We start from the raw sequence: 7,568 nt of genomic DNA on the forward strand, positions 1-7,568 counted from the left end.
TACATAGAAGACAATTTGACTGTATGCAAACCAGGGAGCCATACTGCTTGCGAAAACGGAGGGAGGAGAATGTGGGAACTTACAAAGGACATCCTTTAGTATTCGAGTGTCTGGAATGACCACACCGGGAAATTTGCCTTGCCCATTGCCGGGGAAAAGCTGGGTTGTCCAACATAGGAATCATGGGGCCATGGTTGGAGGACAGTTTACCATTCCCAAGATGCTTATCCCAGAGATGTAGCAGGTTGGTAGTAAGACCAGGCAAAGGACTGAACTGGTGTAAAAGCAAATGGTCTATCCATGGGAGAGATCTGAGATCCACCAGTGAAAAGTATTCTTCAATAAGGACCCAAATCTTTCTATCCTTGTTATGAAACCAGAAATTCAACCATGAAAACCATGAAAAGAAATTCCAGAACAGTCTATGCAGTTTACTAAGGTAGGAAGCTGGTAAAAAGATGGGGACTGTCGGCAACACGTAGAGTAAGCGAGGCAATACATCCATTTTGAGCAAATTTATTCTCGTCAACCAGGAGGGGTAAAGATTTATATTTCTGCAGGTCTGATTGAGTTTTAGAGTATAGAGGGACGCAATTGTATGTAAATACCTTGGAGGGGTCCAAGGGAATAAGGATCCCTAAATAATTACATCATGGCAAATCCTAAAAGGTGTTACCGCGGGTAGAAGTAACTTCCTTAGAGAAATATTGAGGACTTCTGACTTAGAGAAATTACCCTTAAAATTGCTGTAAGTACTGAACCTTTCAAATTCCTTGAGGATAGAGGGTGCAGAGGTGTGGGGGGAAGTAATGTATAACAAAAGATCATCATCATACAGGGATAATTTATGATGAGAGTCACCCAGTTGTATACCTTTGACATCGGGGTTATTCCACAATGCCACAGCCAAGTGCTCCAAAACCAAAGCGTACAACAATGGAGATAGTGGGCGACCCTGTCTGGTACCATTGTGTATTTTAAAAGGTGCAGATAAGGAGCCGTTAACTCTCACCTTAGCCGATGGAGAGGAATAAAGAGCCGATATCTTCAACATGAGATTAGATCCTATTCCCACCTGTTGCAGTGCTTCATACATGAAGGACCAACTGACTCTGTCAAAAGCTTTCTCGGCGTCTATAGATAGCAAGCACATAGGGCTTCCTGAAGCCGTGTTGGGTTAACAATAAAGTCTTAAGGGTGTTATCCCTTGCTTGCCTCCCTGGGATAAAGCCCACCTGATCTTTATGGACCAGAAAAGGCATATGATGAGAAAGTCTATTAGCTATCAGTTTGGAAAACAATTTAACATTCACCTTATTGAAATGGGCCTATAGTTAGAGCATACAGTATGGTCCTTGCCTGGTTTCAGAAGGACTGTGATGTGGGCTTCCAAACTTTGAAATGGGAAGGGCGTAGAGTCTGAAACAGAATTATAAACCCTGGTTAAAAAGGAGGTCAAGTTAGAGGCATGAAGCTTATAAAACTTAGGAGTAAAGCCATCTGGACCTGGGCGTTGGCGTAGACTTGATGGCCGCTGAAACCTCAACTTCCGTGAATGGGGATTCGTGATCAGAGACTATCTTGGGGTCCAATACAGGTAGGTCTGTTTCCGTAGCATACTGATGGAGGGAGGTTGGAGCCACTTGATTAGGGTGAAGCTGGGATAACTTAGAGTAGTATTTATGGAACGCCTGTAATATGCCATGGGGAATAGAAGTCACTGTGATAGAGAGAATATATGTGGTTAGCGCCCCAGGGTGTAGCCCTTTTGCTAAGAGTCTTCCACATTTGTCGCCATATTGATATATAAGTTTGCGAAAGGGGTCCCGAAAACGTTGGTGTGCGAGATCATACAATTCTAAAAGACGAGTACGGGCAGCAGACAATTTTAGGAAAACACCCGAGGACATATTTTGTTTATGTCAACGTTCTAGAGTACTAATTTTATTGGATATTGATTGGATGTCTTGTGACCGGATTTTCTTTAAACGCGAGCTGTCTTGTATTAGCACTCCCCTAATTACTGCTTTCATAGCCTCCCAAATTTCCAGTATTTACCTTGCAACCGATATTTTTAAGGTTACCCCTATTATTTTAAGTAGTCTTTACTTAACATATATTTGCTTAACCAATATACTTATTGCCCATATCCCCCTCTGCTTCTAGGAGGATAAGGTCACACTTCACTTACCCAAACCACTGCAAAGTACACCTATAAAAATAGGCACACTAACACCTCTTGAAAAGGATCAAACCGGAATACCCAACTTTTGGTATGTATATATATACCTACCTTTACTTATATTACATCAATCATTAACCTTTATTATAGTGGTGTATGTAACCACATCTTATGATTTACATGCAGCAATATCACCACCAAGGTTCCCTCACATACAGCACCCCCTTGGGGGATTTGTTCTTAACTACGGGTACGTAAGTAAAATACATATGTATCCTTTATTATACAGCTATACAAACTTTATGAAATATTTCTTTGATTACGTATACTCATATGAAATAGAGTATTGAATATGAACATATACAGCATTGGTATCTTACTCACTGCTAAACCTTTATGGTATTATTACTATATTGCCACTATCCTGGAAACCCCAGTTTGTATTTGAATAGAACATAGATTTGAATTGATTATTTTGTGTTGACGTATTTTCTCCATATAAATAGACTATATTTTGTCCTATATCCCTGACATGTTGTATTTCTGTATATGTAAACCAATAAGCATGCATTAATTTATATCCCTGAGGAAGAAAAATGTGGTGAAATGCTTTGGATTATTGCACACCACAGCACGGTCATATGAACGGTTGTACGGTTACGTTTAATACTTTTAATGCAATGTACTGTGTATAATATGTACTTACATCTTGTCTTGTGAAAAACCAACAGGACAGGAAGGAAAAAACATTATTTGTTTTTGTGTATTAGATGGTGTATGTATAAAATATTCTATCAATACACTTCACTCTTTGCAAAAAAGTATTTGAGCCTCAAAGCTCTTTCTTTTCTTCGTCCACTTATCTTCATAGCCTTCCAATTCATTGGTAGGGGGGTAGTGTCTGAGGAATGGTCCCTTATAAAGTTAGTGATGGGGGCCACCATTGCCTTTGCACAGAGAGAGTCCTTAACCAGGGAGTCATTGCATTTCCAGGACCACCAACGGAATTCCACTTGTGGGATGTGTAAAGTTACTGAAATAGACGCATGGTCAGACCAAGGGCATAAATCAATGTCAGCTGAGAGTTTCCAATCCAAGGGAGAGTGGCTAACCAGGATATAATGAATGCAGGAGTACATGCTGTGAGGGTTGGAATAGAAAGTAAAGTCCTTGGTGGACGATGTAATGTACGCCACACATCCAACTATTTCATTTCATTAAGTTTAGAGCCGGATGAGTTCATTTTAGCATATGGAACGTGAGTTTTTCCCTGAAGATGTGTCAATTCGGGGATCGAGGGCAAAATTAAAATCCTCCCACCAATAAAGTACCTTCAGAAAACCCTTTCAGATCGTTTAAATAGTTAATCGTAGCTACGGTGGGTTGAGTTTTCGGAGAGAACAGGGAGGCCAATGTAAACATCTTGCCCCAGATGCACACTTTGAGAAACAAATACCTGCCCTGAGGGTCAGTTGGGGAGTCCAGTACCTGCAGTGGTAATGATTTGTGAAATGCAATTGATACACCCCGTGCTTTAGTGTCGGGATTGGAGCTATGGTACCATGTAGAATAATAACGATTGTGGATGGATGGTACTTTATTGGTCTGAAAATGTGTTTCTTGAAGAAGCAGGATATGCACTTTTACTTTATGTTGTGCATATAACAATTGCGAACATTTTTTGGGACTGTGAGGACCCTTAGTATTAAGAGTACGGATTTTTAGAGGCTGCATCTGCGGGTGTGGTACAGGCATGAGGAATAGTATCCGGATTAGGAAAAAAACATGTGCCAACACCCAAGGTGAGGGGAAAATTTCACAGAGATGGGCGGAACACAACGGGAACAAATAGGGGGGGGGCGGGTGACAAGGACAGTGAAAGGATCTTTTAAATCTTTATCAGTACACCCTGGTCAAGACTGGAAACTGCCTTCACCTCTGATGCGTCAGGGGACAATTTTCAAGAAGACATGCACACAAGGTATGTGGTATGCAAGAACTGTCCAAAGTTTATTGATGTGTCATACACTTATATAGTCACTTTTGGTTAGTCCTGCGCAAGTGCAAACACATGAGTTATACAATACATACATACATAAATGGTCATAGCAACATTAGGGATATATCTGTCACGTACGCTTAGAATTTAGAGAACTCACAAGTTCCTATTTTGACTTATGGTTAAACATGTTTCTTACAGATAAGACCCCTGACAGTTATAGTTTGCGACATGCAATAGTATCTTCTATTCTTCCTTATGCAAGCAAAACAAGATATCTCTTAATATATATACCGGTATATATATATATATATATTTATATAGGCAAGGCTTAAATATAGGACAAAGGTTCATCTGGAAACACAACTCACAAAATGGATGCTGTCAAAACAAGATGGAGGTTTCTACTCCCTTCAGACAGGGGTTGGGACGCTACAAACAAAAAGTAGTCACCAGATGGGAGAGAGGGCCTGCCCTAGCACCTGTGGGGTTAAAATACTAACTAGGAAAGGACAAAATAAGGGAAATTATCCCTAAATACTGTCAACAAGGACGGAGGACCTATATGGGGGATGTGTCAACCAACAGCAGGAAAGGGCTGATCCCATCCCTGGGGAATCCTTAATCTCAGAAATGGGAGATAAAGAGCATGTACCATCTACTACATACAAAAATATGTCTACTTAGGACATTAGGCACGCTGTGTTCAAAAAGATCACAGGAACAACATGAAGTAGGTAATCTAAGGCATGAGTATATCAAAAACATTCCTAATTGAAGGGATGTTACAGAAAGGAAAACAATAATAGCCTGAAATAAAAGCAAGGAAATGGAAAAATATTCCCCCCCCTCACTCCCATGACCCCACAGCACTGTGAAAATATATCATAACCTAGTATGAGCACCTTAGGCTTTAAAAAAAAAAAAAAATGTTATACCCTTTCTGGAAGGTTGCTGAAGCTGCTGGCCACAACACCAGGGGGGCAGTTGAGGGATAAGACTTTGGCTCGTTCGGAGCGGGTCCGTAGAGGTTCTGTCCCCAGAAATTAAAAACAAAAGCCGTGCAACTCCCCTCTTTTCAAAAAAAAAAAAAATCAGCCTATTAGGTAAACTAAATGGAGGACTTCAGAAAACATGAAAAAACAATAACACTCTCATTTTACCAGTCCTGGTCACAAGGTATAGGATTATCGGCACCAGAGAGTCCAATTCAGCTAAAAAACTGGGAAAACGGGTAAGCATACCATGCCCCTGATTCATCAATTAAATCCGCGATCGCTGGAAGCGTGAAAGTACGCGCGGCCAGCGATCGCGGTTTACCGCGGTCCGGACTCGAGCGTGCTCGTACACGCGCCTCCTCACTGCCAGCCGGATTCCTGCCTTAATAATAATGAGCAATAGGGGGCGCGAATCTGCCAATTAAGGCGATTAGATTTCAGCTTGATGAATCAGGGGCCATGTCTTTGTTCAGATATCCCAATGAGAAAAAAAGAAAATGGTGGAGTTTTGCGTCCGCTAAAGTTTTCAATTTGGCTCATCTATATTGTAAAAAAGGTGGCCGCCCAGACACAGGTAGAGAGGGGTGGGAGTCCTTAGGTAAACCTCTCTAGGAGAGTGGTGAAACCAAAAACAGTAGATGAACTATATATATATCTTCCAATGATAAAGACAGTATCACCAATCACAGGAGGTGTGGACAGCAGGCAAAGAATCTTGAGTGGATGATGAAGCGCCAAGAGCTGTAGTCGGAGAGGAAGAAAAATGGGGCGGTTGACTCGCCTGTGAGGAAGAAAGGCATTCTGGGAGCACCATTGGAGGTAAGTATAGATCCTCAATGAGTTGGGGTAAATCAGATGGATGGCCGAAAATGTAGTTCCTCCCCCCTTTTCGAATATTAGGATGGAAAGGATAAACCCATCTATAGGGGATGTTTCTCTCTTGCAGTAGCGGCTTGAGGGCCCTGCGGAGATCCAGCGTGAATTTAGAGAGGTCTGGCAACAGTTGAATACTTGCTCCTGAGTATTCAATGGATTCAGCCTCTCTAGCTTTCTGCATATAGTCCTCCTAGAAATTAGTGCAGTAGAAATTAATTCTACAAATGACATCTCTGGAGCGTTTATTATCCTTGCTGCGTGGGCCAAGGGTTCTGTGTACACATTCTATTTCCAGATCCACATTTGTTGGCACATTTAAAAGCTTGGCAAAAATAGAACTCGCTGCAGAGGCTAGTTCTGAGTTGGGAACAGAACAGTTGGGTTCTGGCAGTCCTCTAATACGAATAGTGTTCCGTTGGTTCATATCAAAACCCCAGCTCAAGTTTTTTTGGGTAAAGCAAAAGAACAGTTTGTTTGCTAAACAGTAGGTGTATATATATTAACATTCTGGCAACAGGAGGGTGACCTTCCCCCATTCCCTTTTGATCTCTCACAAATATTTTTTGTGGACAACTGAACAAGAATAGTTTGATGGTTGAATCAGTAATAGCACAACACTATCAGTCAGGCAGCAGGAGAGTCACTTCCCTCTCTCCTTTTTTGTAGATTGATTTTATATTTAGATAACATTGAGTACCTACTAATCTGGGTTAGTAGATTGGGCAGAGAGAGCCTAGGAGATAAAACAAAAAACAGAAGATCATCTGCATAAGCAGCCACTTTATGCACCTGATTTTGCACATCAATCCCGTAGATACTAGGGTTTGCCCTGATATGTCTCAAAAAGGGTTCCAAGACCAGTATAAATAAAAGGGGAGATAAGGGGCACCCCCGTCGTGTGCCATTACTAATGGAGAAGGGTCTGGACAATAAACCATTCACTTTGACCTGCGCCATTGGGGTGGAGTAAAAGGACCCAATCCAGGTCACCAAGACAGGGGGTAGACCTATATGTACCAAGGAATATTTAAAAAATTCCCATTCAACACAGTCAAAGGCTTTTTCAGCATCTGCCGCCAACAACATTGCCTGTATCTTATGTGAATGAATATAGTTGTTCAAATTTAGTGTTCTTACCGTATTGTCTCTAGCCTCTCAGCCCGGTAGGAAACCTCTCGGGTCTGGGTGTATAATAGATTGGATCAAGGGCGTCAGGCGTTTTGCCAGAATACTGCTGAATGGCTTAATATCACAATTTAAGAGGGAAATTGGCCTATAACTAGAACATGAGTTGGGATCTTTGTCAAGCTTAAGTATTAAGGAAAAATGTGCTGCCAATGTATCCCTGGGCAGCGCCATTCCTTCAGTCAAGGCATTAAACGCTGTTAAGTAGTGTGGTGAGAGTACAGAAAGGAATTTCTTATAGTACGGTAAGGTTAGGCCGTCAGGGCCAGGTGCTTTCCCTGTGGCCGATTCTTCTGCCAATTCTTCTGCTGTGATCGGGGCACCCAGA

This window comes from Pyxicephalus adspersus, chromosome 12, assembly GCF_032062135.1.
Source record: "Pyxicephalus adspersus chromosome 12, UCB_Pads_2.0, whole genome shotgun sequence".
In the NCBI taxonomy this organism is placed as follows: domain Eukaryota; kingdom Metazoa; phylum Chordata; class Amphibia; order Anura; family Pyxicephalidae; genus Pyxicephalus; species Pyxicephalus adspersus.